Here is a 14061-nt window from a genome sequence, read left to right on the forward strand (position 1 = left end):
GATTAATGTGGTTATAACGCAATATTTTAGGAACAAGATTCCCTGGGTGTTCTTAAATTACACCGACAACGCTTAAATGTAGATTCAGGGCATCAAATTAAGACGATTCGTCAAAATGTTTTCCGTTTTAAAATTATAAGCCTCCAAATTTGACACAGTGGTTTTAAATTAATTAATTATTGCATTATAACGGATCAATAAAACTTGTTGAAATTTGATACGCAGAATCTTAATTTGGTTTTATGCGATTTAATAATGCTGCACAGATTGGTTTATGTTACTTTTAAAAAACATTTATACTAAATTATAATACCTCAAAAAAGTTTTCTTTAATCAACTCAATGAATCAATAATAAAATAAAAACAATTAATATTTAAACTCATAGGATGTTAACCAATTTATAATTTTATGGTTGCCATAAAACAATAACGTTTTAAAGTTTGTAGAATCAAAACTTTTGAAGAATACATAAAAAATTCAGAAAGCTCCGAGCTTTTAATACTAATGTAAATTTTAGTGGATTTTTTTTTCTACCAATAAAAAAATCATTGTGTCCAATTCGAGCAAGAATAAAAATATTTTTTGCCAGCTTCAATAGGGTGCAAACAAGTGTGAATGAAACGTATAAAATATGTGAACATGCAACAATAGATCTTAGTTTTGCCATTAAATTTCATGCACAAACTTTTTATGCAGCTTTTACAATAAATCAGATAGAAGTTATGATAAATTTGACACATTTTCAGTTTTTCCTCTATAAAGGACAAAGTTTATTATTGTCTATATGAAATTTGATTTAACAGGTAGATAACCCATCAAAAACACAACATATCACGTTCGGGAAGTTTCATTTTCAACAACTCAATAACAGAGATACATTAAAATGGCACTTTTATAGCAGATTATCTGTATGCAACTTCAACTGCAGACAATCGATCAATTTGATTTTAGAACGTCGTAATTATCTTTAATTAGCTTTAGATACAATGACATTTCTAGTAAATTTCGAGATATTTAGTATTAAAATCTATGAAATATATGGAAATTTTTATTTTTTATAAATCATTACATTAAAGCTACCAATTCTGATATTTGACATAACTGTTTTACATAAATATTAAGCAATAACAATTTGTTTTCACATTTTACGTTTTATACTTTTTTCGAAATCTGACAAATTTTTTCCTCTTTTTGGTATTGACACAAAAAATACCTTGTAGAAACAAATTTGGAGGCTCTAAATGAATTTTTTTCTATATATTAATAATCACTATATTAAAGTTATTAAAGTTACCAATATTTGATATGAGTATTATAAATAAATATTAAACAATAACAATTTGTTTTTACATTTTAAGTTTTATATTTTTTTAGAAAACTGACAAATCTTCTCCTCTTTTTAATACTGACACAAAGAAACACCTTGATAAACAAATTTGGAGGCTTTAAATAAATTTTTTTCTATATTTTAATGATGATTAGATTAAAGCTACCAATTCTGATACTTAACATAAGTATCATAAATAGATATTAAATAATAACAATTTGTTTTTACATTTTAGATTTTATCCTTTTTTGTGAAATGTGACAAATCTCCTCTTTTTGGTATTGACACAAAAAACACCTTGTATAAACAAATTTGGAGGCTTTAAATGAATTTTGTTCTATATTTTAATAGTCACTAGATTAAAACTACCAATTCTGATATTTGACAAATATTTTAAATAACTATTAAACAATAACAATGTGTTTTTACATTTTAGATTTTATACTTTTTTGAAATCTGACAAATCTCCTCTTTTTGCTATTGACACAAAAAACACCTTGTATAAACAAATTTGGAGGCTTTAAACGAATTTTGTTCTATATTTTAATGATCACTAGATTAAAACTACCAATTCTGATATTTGACATAAGTATTATAAATAAATATTAAACAAAACTAATTTGTTTTTATATTTTATACTTTTTTCAAAATCTGACAAATCTCTTCTTTTTGGTATTGACACAAAAACACCTTGTATAAACAAATTTGGAAGCTTTGAATGAATTTTTTCATGATCATTAGATTAAAGCTACCAATTCTGATATTTGACATAAATATTACAAATAAATATTAAATAATAATAATTTGTTTTTATATTTTATATTTAATACTTTTTTTGAAATCTGACAAATCTTTTCTTCTTTTTGGTATTGACTCAAAAAAACAAACAAATTTGGAGGTTTTAAATGAATTTTTTTCTATATTTTAATGATCGTCTTAATTTTACACTTAAGCATTGTTGGTGTAACTTAAGTAGCATCCTGCATGTTAGCATTCGTGGTAAACTAATATTTCTTAAAACCTGTCAGCAAAACAAACAAATATGTTTGTTATTTAATGTGTACAGAGATAAAAAAATAATTGGTTTCATTTTGAGAGTTCTAAATTCAGTTACATTATGTTCCGCTGAATAGGATTATTATTTAACTTCCAAATCGACTCAATACCGACTCCTTTCCAAACACAGTCACGTCAATTGAACAAACAGTTCAAACAGTCCCCGAAATTAATTTGTATAATTTGATTTGTGGACAACATTCATTTTGATCAAGTTATTATCTTAACATACAAATAATGTCGTGGCTGTATTATGAAACTGAGAAAACATGAACGTGTTTTTACAATAATAAGAGTAAACATCTATCTGGTCCCATTACACATAATGGAGCAGCACGGAGTAATTCCACGAACTCCGGCGATATTGAGACTCAACTCACCGATAATACGGAATCTGCAGGAAGATCAGTAATTTAATCCTAGACAATATAACGAATGCAATTAATACAAACCTGGATTTTCTCGATTTTATTATGTTATATGGGAGCCTCACTGAACGTCAGGGTTTAAAGACAATAATGTTACTAAATTAAATTAATTCCCCTCAATTAATTTAACAGATGTGTGCAAGAAAATATAAATAATAATTAGATTTTGTTTTTCTGGTTACAGTGTTACAATATTTAATGTTGTATTACATTTAATTACTTTCAAGTTGTACAAAACTAATAACTTTTAACATCACGGTTGGTAGACGAGATACGGTTGTTGTTCGGTGGGTAAATTTCAAGCAGAGATATGCTTAAACTTTGTGTTAACTGGTTGTGGTCAAATTTTATCTTGTAATTAATCATTCTGTTTGATATAAGTTTAAAACTAAAGCTATTTATGTAAAAAATATTTCACTAAAAATAGTATTACTTATTCAGATTATCATGAACATGCAAAATAGTTTTAGTTTTCTTACGTACTTTAACTACGTACGCAAGAAATAATCGCTGTTGGGAGCTAAATCAAGTAAATATGGTAGACGAGAAAGAAATTTAAACATACTTTTGAATTCATTATTTAATATTTAATATTCCCCAATTAACTTTTATTTGTATTATATTAGTTAAATGCAAATTTTCAGTTTTATCATGCAATAGTTAATCAAAGGATTATTCCCTTTTTTTACAGATTAAAATATCAGGTCATAAAGAGTAAAAATGAAGGATTTAAATTACATTTTTCAATGAATAAAAGCAAGTACAGTTTAAAATTGCATCATAGAAAATGAATGAATAAGATAAATTTTTTATTTACTAATTTTGTAATTGTTATATAGAAGATTCTAGGAAAAAACTATTAGCATCAAAATGAATAAAATGCAGTTTACTGCCTTTCACCTAAGCACAGCAGTGTGTGTTGTAATTAATTAAAAGAACATACAACCTCACTGAAGTTTCCCACTATATCTCACACAACAAAGGATTTACTTTTTATGGGCCCAAAGCATTTTATGTCACAGGAATTTATTTCCTCAATTATCCAAAGGATTTTGATCCGCTGTGGCGATTACTGAAAATTCCTCATTTGTGTGTTCTACGTGACGTATTTCCGGAGATCCTAATGGCTAAGGAATGGTTTAAAAACTAGTGTCTGTATATATTTTTGGTGCCTATCGATCTGGGTCCAATAAATAAAAATAAACGAAAATCTGCCTTAATTAATGATGATTTCTAACCATAGTCAGGAATCATCTAAACAGTTCTTCATTAATTGAGATGTTATTCTGATGTCTTTTTTCTTACAAGACAATAAGAATATGTTATAGGGTTAATTTTAAACCATTTCCAATAACTACAATTTTAGTGTTCTTGTTACTTAAAGTTGATGTAATTTGTGCATACGATGGATGTCTATCCTTTCCATTAAATGAAAAAATTGATGAATTGATTTCGAATTAAAATGGTACATAAAATTGAAAAAATTGTATCAAATAATGAGAATTATACATTTTGCACAACTTTTGTTAAAAAAATTAAAATTTTCATAAATTTATTTTTAAAATTAACTATTTTAAACAACGAGCTTTTCCAGGTTTTGTACATTAAATAGGAAATTGAAAAACTGAATTTTTTTTTTAATACAAATTTAGGTAGCAATTCAATGTAAAAAATCATTAAATATTATTGTATTTTATATTTAATTTACTAATTTTAGCAGGAATATTAATTCATTCATTGATTTAATTCAAACACAGATATAAAATATTATTAATAGAAACAACAGGAGCAGTGATGGATATTCCTGTTTCAGTCAGAATCAATAGAACTATTTAATTAAGGAAAATTAGGTGCAACGTAGGAGTTTCAAAAGAAACAAGATCTAAGAGAACATTAAATGGAAGCCATTCAAATTTCGATTTAATCAACAATTATACAAATTGGATATCGGAGTTTAGATTATTGTAAATAGTCCAAGTATTGCTTAAAACTAATACTACAAACCACATTAATACACTTGTCTTTCAATTGTCCCACATACCAAGAACAAAATATATTAATTTGCGAAAAAAAACAAGGTCGTCTGATACAACTTGGTGTTTTTATGAGATCTAATACCAAAATGAAAGTGAAACAATAATTAGAAAATTATGAACCCACATCGGTGTGAAATATTATGAAACAACACTGTCAAGAGATTTAGATTGTATCGTAAATCATAATGTAGAACATTTCGTATTATTATAGTTTATTACATGTCAAACTAGTTTTGTTCTTCAACTTAAATTAAAATATCAACAAAAAAAAACATGTTGAATAAGTAATAATTCTTCACTTCTCATCTGCATTTTTAATGTTAAATGTTCTTCGAATATTCAAACTCAAATAAACAGTGTGTCTACTCTTTGATCAGTACCATATGGCACTATTAATTATTATTTTATTTAATAAAAAAGTAGTCTTATGATATCTCATTCGAAAGGTGTTTTTATTTTTCATATAGGGACTTTTTAGGATCTCACTGTATCATCAGAGGAACCTATCTTCAGCTGTATAGAAGCCACCGCAGAAAAAAACTAAAGTCTGTTTAACAAACTGAAGAAAAAGGTAAAATTAATAAATTTCTACAACTATTTAGAGCAGACATTAAGTTTTTTTGTTATTACTTACATCGACTTAAACCTAAAATGGTCTTTAACGATTATATTATGTATATAATGATTAGCTAACTATATTAGAAAACCTACATTTGACCCACATTTCATAGCATGCCCTACATCCGTATCAAATTTATTTGAATGCTCGTTATTAATTTTACCTATATTGTTTGGCAACAATTCTAGATGCGCTCAAATTCGATCTAAAGATTGCTGTTGCCACCGAATTGCATCGATATTCAAATTAAAGACGTGATTTGTATAATCTGCTATATTGGATATTGGATATTGGAATCTGGAGGCGAATACTCTAATAAATATCAACTTTGACCATTGGATTTATTTAATAAAATCTTTATTAGGGGAAAATAAAAAACCTAATTCTAGTAGTTTAAAAAGAACTAAAATAAATGGTTAGATTTGTTTTCCCCAATGAAATTCTATAAATATTGTTGAAGTTTTATTATTTGTAAAATTCTAAACTTATTCTACTATGAATCGTTTTTCTAGGTTCCTTTAATTTTTATACTACCAAAATGTCTCTATTATCAATAAAATATTATACAGGGTGTTTGGTGTTTCAGTTTCTACTCTTAATTATTTCAGCTACAGAGGTCGAGACTATAGAAGCAAGCTATACTATGCTAACCAAATTAGTTGTAACATATATTTGTGGTGAAGAATATATTGTTTATCTGGTTTTGTTCTAAAAATATCATACGACCCAATCGGAACTTATCTAATACTAACTAAAACCCCTTTTATCAAGGTTATCAGAAACAACATTCAATACTCATCGGTTTCAATCATTATGTGGTGATTTTTAAAGAACTAAAGTTGACATGCAATCTTATCTAGTTTTGGGATAATTTGAATAAAAGATGTATTTTTGTAGCCACTGACGAAATGTTTATTACTCCATTACCATTGTTACTAGTTATCAGAAATATTCTTCCATTAAGTTTTTACTGATAGCAGTACAAACAATAAATAATGAATTAAAATTTAAACGCAACGTTAAAAATACATTTCCGGAATTGTTAACAAAGTAAAATAATTTGTTTAATGCACACCACGATTAACGAATTTTAGTTTTTTTTTTTTCAGTTGTTATGTATTAAAATTATACATACAAAACATTATATATCTTCTTGGGAAACACCGTTAACAAAGTAATTTAAACATTTGTAGGCAAATGATAAAATGATAATTATCATTATTAAGTTTATAATTGTTCTACGAAACAATTATTATAATAATGAAATATATTCAGTAGTTGCCTTTATTCTGTAGTAAATTGTATTATACTAAATCATACATACACAACATATATTACAAAAACAACTTTTAATGTTTAATATTATTTAATGTGTGCAGTTCTAAAACCTAATATTTTCTTATTCAATAAAACCACATTTGACTACCCTAATATGTGCATAAATAACATTTTTAACAAACAAATTCGAATATATTTTTAGTGACTAAGATTACTATAATTATTATGTTTTTAATCATCATAATAAACCATGCTTATTATTCATTTCCTGTGGTTTAACCACAATCCTTATCTATAAAATCCGTCAAAAGTTGTTGTATGTTATACAATATTTTATTAAAAATTGATTTGCAGTTCCATTTTGATGAATAGTTAAATAAATCTATAATATTTATTGAAAACAATTTATTACAGTAAAATTAAATATAAAAGTAACGATGAAATTGTAATTACTCTATTATCAAGTAAATAATACTAATAGGAAACAATATTCATTATTCACCACTGAAACAATACATCTTTATGTACAGAAACTTTAACAAACTCGTCTGGATCTAATAATAGAAGGTTCATTATTCAAGTACAATTATTATACTTATAATACTTATAGGCAGTGAACACGACACGAAATATTTTAAATAAATTAGGCGGCACAGGCACTGACTGATTGATAGACTTGTGTCTTAAATCTATGTTGGACACAACTTACATTAAGAAGAAGAATGAACGTTTTTTCATACCACTATGAGTTATTGAGTTACTAATAGCTACAATATTGACGTATGCTTTGATTGCAAGAAATAAGAGAATTTTCTATTCAAATAAGTATAGATGTAAAGCAGTAATCACTTGTCCTGTGGTAGCAGTGTTTGTATATTATTAAGGATATTATTAACGATACAGTATATATACTATACTTAGTAATATTATTATTATTTATATTTAGAGAAAATATTATGCATTATCATTGTTAACTTATATATATGTTTAGTATATTACAAATTCTATTTATATTATAGTAAATGGACATAATACTAGACTGTAATAAATTTTTTATACAAACATCACATGACTGAAAACCCATAAACTTCCTTTGTTAATTCTTTATAAAAAGACGAAGATAATATCAATTAGTTGTAATATAGACTTAGAAAATTATAGTCATAAAATGCTTCGGGTCCATAAAAAGTTAATCCTTTGTTGTTTGTGGTTTAGTGGGAAATTTCAGTGAGGTTGTATGTTCTTTTAATTAATTACAACACACTGTTGTGCTTAGATGAAAGGTAGTAAACAGCATTTTATTCATTTTGATTCTAATAGTGTTTTCCTAAAATTGTCTACATATAAATTATAATATTAGTTAATGAAATATTTTCTCATTTATTCATTTATTAAGTGTAAAATTTTTATTCACTAGAAAATCTGGAATAAATACTGCGTTTTTACTCTTTATAACCTGCTGTGACTATATTTTAATCTGTATTTCTTTACCAGAGAGATTATAAGAAAATAATTCTTTAATTGACTGTTGCACGGTGAAACTGAAAAACTCCATTTAGATATAATACAAATTGAAATTAATAGGGGAATATAAAATATTAAATAATTATTTAAAAGTTATGTTGCAAAAAATCTCTTCTCTGAAAGTTAAATGATCAAATTAATACGGAACTCAGCGAAGTTTATGGAGACTGAACCTTCATTATCAACCATAAAATATTGGACAGTTGAACTCAAACGTGACCTTACAAGAATTTTGGATGAAGATCGTCCAGGTCGTCCAAATGAGGTTACCACTTCAGAAATGATTGAAAAAAATCCACGATATAGTGATAAACGATGAGAGAGTGAAAGTGTGTGAACTTGCTGAGACTGTGGGCATGAAAAAACTTTCAGTAAGGTGAGTCCCTCAATTGCCCACAATTGACAACAAACACACGTCTTCAGAATTGCGGCGCATCCGCCATTTTCTCCACATAGCACCCAACGATCATTTGCTATTTCCAAATATGAAAAAAAATTGCCTTTACTGAAGAGGCTGCTGAAATGAATACTTATTTTCTTTAAAGTGAAAAGTAATATAATTATTTTTTGTCAAAGCTAGGTACTTATCATTCAGCCCTCGTAGTCTGAAGTTAGGGACTGGAAATTAATCTTCAATATTAATTTTATTTCCCGTGGGTACTATAGACACACATTTCTGTATAATGATGAGCACGCTGAACATCTTGATTACATTCTACAATTAAAGATTTATCCGGACACATTTGCTAGTTAATAATTCACATTTACAACAATAAACTTGTTAATATTAGGTTAATATATGTTTACAGCTAAAATCCATCAAATAAATAATTATAGAATATTATATCAGTCAAGTCAAGTTGTCGATGATTAACATAACTTTTCTCTTAAGGTCGCTTTGAAGTTTCGTCTTAGCTACAAGGATTACTGAAATATGAACATAACACTCAAAAGGCACGTTCTAGACAGTAACCCTATTGGAACTAATTCAATACTAAGCAGTAATTGATTAACTTCAGTCTTACAGTTTATATCCATCCAGGTAGCGATGTTTGGCAAAAGCATATGATAATTTTCAACAAATTTCAGTATTTAGGTTAATGAAAATCTATTTTTCATATTTTAAATAAATTAATCCATAAGCTTTTAATTAAAATCTATATTAATTTGATATACGTTTGTTTGTGAATAATTTATATACATTATCTATGCGTCTTTGTAAAGTTTACAATAATATTGTAAAATAATAGTGAACGTGATAAATGTTGTTTATTTTAATCTAGTTTATTTCGATTTGAAACTGTTTCTGTAAATAATAAAAAATATATTTTAATTATATTTATTTTTCTGCCATGGCAAGTAATAATTAATATCACTGGATATTTAGTTCAATTCAATTTAACATTAAGAAGGTTTTTTAATTAATTCCTCAATAATAAAAGAAATTCTGTTTAAATAAAAACAGAAGCAAGCTTTATCCAGAATACTGCTGTTGCAATTTTGAATTTTAGAAAGAAATAATTGGAAATTGTTATTATTAATTTATTGTACAAATGTGAAAATTTTAAATATAATTTAGTTTAGATTTTATTGATAAAGTTTGCCCTATATCGATATTATTTCAAACAGAATGAAACAATAAATTTTATATATTGCAGTAAAATGATCTCTTCAATAGCAAATATTGATTGGATTATTCGGACAATGCAAATATTTACTTGTTTTTATTTATTTGGCATTGAAATAAACAAATATGACTTCCTCTAGCAAATAATTTAATAATTTTAACATAAATGGTATAAATTTTAAAGCTTGATATGAAAATGTCGTCATATTAATCTTTGTATACATGGAAACGGTGCTTACTTTAAAAACTTGCTTAATGTGTCTTTGCATAATTAATAAAATTCACATTTTCTTAGTTTTATTTTATCGTTTGTCCTTTAATTGCATTTTTCTGTCAAATGGTTGTCCCTAGCGACATTAACGAGGTATACCTTTTTTATAGGGAACACGTAGACAAATAAAAATTGCCATTCCGGAAACATGTGCCATTCACTGGCAAAAAAGTTAGGACGGTTTGGACGTTCTGTGTGGTACCCTCTACATTATACATTAAATTTGTTAGCACATTTGAATTGTTCACCCTAAAAAACCCTTTGTACCAAATTTTATAACGTTGACACGTTTCTTTTAATAAAAAAAGAAGAAAATTGAAAATAAATTATTAACTTTGAGGCCTTGTATTTTCTACTTTTGTATTAAGGTAAGATAAGTCAAATCGACCTATTTTCACCCAGAGAATTGGCGGCAGAATTTTGCATCCTGTTGAAACACTTACTTCTCAATCGTTTTCAATTCAACTTATTCATGAGAAATCAAATTTGTTTTTCTGATTATTTACACCCGTTTTACTAAAAGTTCCAATTCGAAATGAATGCAATTGGACCAGTGCCACATCCACTAAGCCATCCCGGGACCAAAACAGTCCCTCATCCATGTTCAACTGGGCGAACTAAATTGTTTGTTCTCATCAGTGCGAACTACGTAAATACCACATTGGTCAATTGTTCTGGCGCCCAATCTTTATGTTCTCTGTAAACGTGCATTGTTGAGGCCGAGTAAAAGTCTTCTAACCTAAATAAACCTTCTTGAATAAATCGGCGTCTAATGGTCACATCTGACACTCTCTCCGGTGGCTTTTGAATTCTTTATTTAGTTGAGCTACAGTTGGTCGAAAACTCTTGAACGATACTTGTAATTAGTCGTGGTCGTGTTAGTTTTTTTGGGTTTCCTCCATCCCTAAATCCTGTTATCATTATCATATTCAGAATTATGTATAAAATTTAATTAATTAATTATTTTACTCTATTCGGCTTCAAGAAGAATTTATACCAAAATTAATTGTAATTCCAAAAAAACTAATAATTTCACACGTATGTGTGACAACACATTTTGACGATAGACATAAATTGTAGTCGAAGTTTACATTTATTCAGTGTTAAAAATTTTCAAAATTTTTTTAGATAATTTAATTTTCACTGATATATTTCAGCTTCATGTAAATCAAACAAATATATCTCTAATTTTATTTAAATTATAATTTAATTTTGTCAAATTTATAATTTAGTTAAAAACATGTGAGACAGACGTAAACTAGATTATTTTACTTTACTTGCCTTCAAAGAGAATTTACACAGGTCTTAATTTATTTTAGCTTCATGTAAACAAATATTACTTGTTACATAATTATATTTAAATTAAATTTACTCTTGAAACTTTAATTATTATTTAATTAAGAACAACTATTGTGGCAAACATTTTATACTACATTTAATATTTATGCAATTAACTTTAAACAGTTTGTGAATATTAAACATACAAAATACTGTAACGAATTTTGTACCACATATAAATAATTAAAAATTCAGAATAATATATTTGTCGATTTTCAAGAAAAAATTCCATGTAAAACAAATATTACTTAAAATATTATTAAATTTAAATTATAATTAAATTTTTGTGTTTTCTAATATTATGTAATGAATAATTTTGGGAAAATTGAACATGCATAGAATTTTTAATAATAAATAATTATAATTTCAAAAATGTAATATTCCCACATATATGTTTGACAACAAATTAATTACGGCAGACATAAACTGTCGTCGAAAAGAATTTATACCGGTTTTAATTTATTTAGAGTGTCGAGTGTTAAAAATTTCATGAAAATAGACATATGGTTTTTGGCACAAGTATAATTTAAATTTGTTAAAATCATCTAATTGTAATTTTGTTAAAAGCCTTTGTTCAGCCATTATTTTTGGTCTTCCAACAGAATTTATGGCAGTGCTAATTTATTTATTTAAAAGCTTTTACATTTTTATTAACCAAATTAATTTTGCTTTTTTATTATTTATTTTAATTTCATTGAAAACAAATCAATCTTGTTTCGTGCATATAAATTAATATTAAATGTATATAATGTTTTAAAATTAAAAATATCAAATGTTCGTTTTAAATTTCTGTAATCCTTTTAAATCCGCAATTAAAAATTAAAACATAATTTTTAACAAGTCTATGATACCGTATATAAAATTCAATTTTTGTAAAATAAACAAAATTTAATTAAAGAACCTAAATCCGAATTAAAAAATATGCACAAAGCAAAAACATATGTATGGATTTACATATCAGCAAACATATTTGTTTTAAAAATATTTCGCATATTTATATAAATATATAAATTACAATTGTAACTATTTCGCATAACATAAACAAAATTGTTTTTTGCATAGTTGGTGAAATAGGACAAGTAGGTGTAATTTTGAATAATTTACATGAGTAAAAAAAGTCGAAAACTGTTGTTTAATAATAAAATAAAACACGAAGAAATAATAAGTTATATTTGTATTAAATTTCGTAATAAATTGTACTGGAACTATTTTTGTTTAAGCTTTTATTTTTCTTTTTAACTATTTTAATTAGTTATTTGGTTTAACATTGTGGTTTAGTTGGTTTCATACAGTCAAAGTGATCCACTAATGTTCAAGGGTTTCTTCAATTAATCCATTAAACGTTGTCGAATTGTCGGTCATGAAGGTAGTCCTTTCATGAGAGAAATTGTTAGAAGAGTTAATCGGTCTGTATCAACTGTTGTTGAGTGGTGGCGTATATGGTCAGTAGTATATTACAAGAAGAGACTGTGTGGACCAGTATCTAAAGGTAAAATCGATACTTGTGATTATCGACTTTCAGAGACTGTTATAAGTAGAAAAATTTTACATTTTATGTTATTTATTTTATATTATATAATTAGTTGTATATTATTTTATACTATTTTATACTATATAATTATATTTAATCGTATATTATTTTATACTATTTTATATTATATTATTTTACTATATTATTTTATATTTTATATTTCATATTTCATATTAATATTTTATATTTTATATTCTATATTCTATATTTTATATTTTATATTTATTTTATATTTTATACTTTATTTTATATTTTATATTTTATATTTTATATTTTATATTTTTTTATATTTTATATTTTATATTTTATATTTTATATTTTATATTTTATATTTTATATTTTATATTTTATATTTTATATTTTATATTTTATATTTTATATTTTATATTTTATATTTTATATTTTATATTTTATATTTTATATTTTATATTTTATATTTTATATTTTATATTTTATATTTTATATTTTATATTTTATATTTTATATTTTATATTTTATATTTTATATTTTATATTTTATATTTTATATTTTATATTTTATATTTTATATTTTATATTTTATATTTTATATTTTATATTTTATATTTTATATTTTATATTTTATATTTTATATTTTATATTTTATATTTTATATTTTATATTTTATATTTTATATTTTATATTTTATATTTTATATTTTATATTTTATATTTTATATTTTATATTTTATATTTTATATTTTATATTTTATATTTTATATTTTATATTTTATATTTTATATTTTATATTTTATATTTTATATTTTATATTTTATATTTTATATTTTATATTTTATATTTTATATTTTATATTTTATATTTTATATTTTATATTTTATATTTTATATTTTATATTTTATATTTTATATTTTATATTTTATATTTTATATTTTATATTTTATATTTTATATTTTATATTTTATATTTTATATTTTATATTTTATATTTTATATTTTATATTTTATATTTTATATTTTATATTTTATATTTTATATTTTATATTTTATAT

At 24.5% G+C, this 14061-nt stretch overlaps 1 protein-coding gene across 2 annotated transcripts in view; it reads right to left on the minus strand.

Moving 5' to 3' along the window:
* Nucleotides 1-14061, minus strand: part of LOC109603143 (calcium/calmodulin-dependent protein kinase type 1) — a 75928-nt gene that overhangs the window by 13341 nt on the left and 48526 nt on the right. The window lies entirely within an intron of this gene.

Source organism: Aethina tumida, chromosome 1, assembly GCF_024364675.1.
Source record: "Aethina tumida isolate Nest 87 chromosome 1, icAetTumi1.1, whole genome shotgun sequence".
Lineage (NCBI taxonomy): Eukaryota > Metazoa > Arthropoda > Insecta > Coleoptera > Nitidulidae > Aethina > Aethina tumida.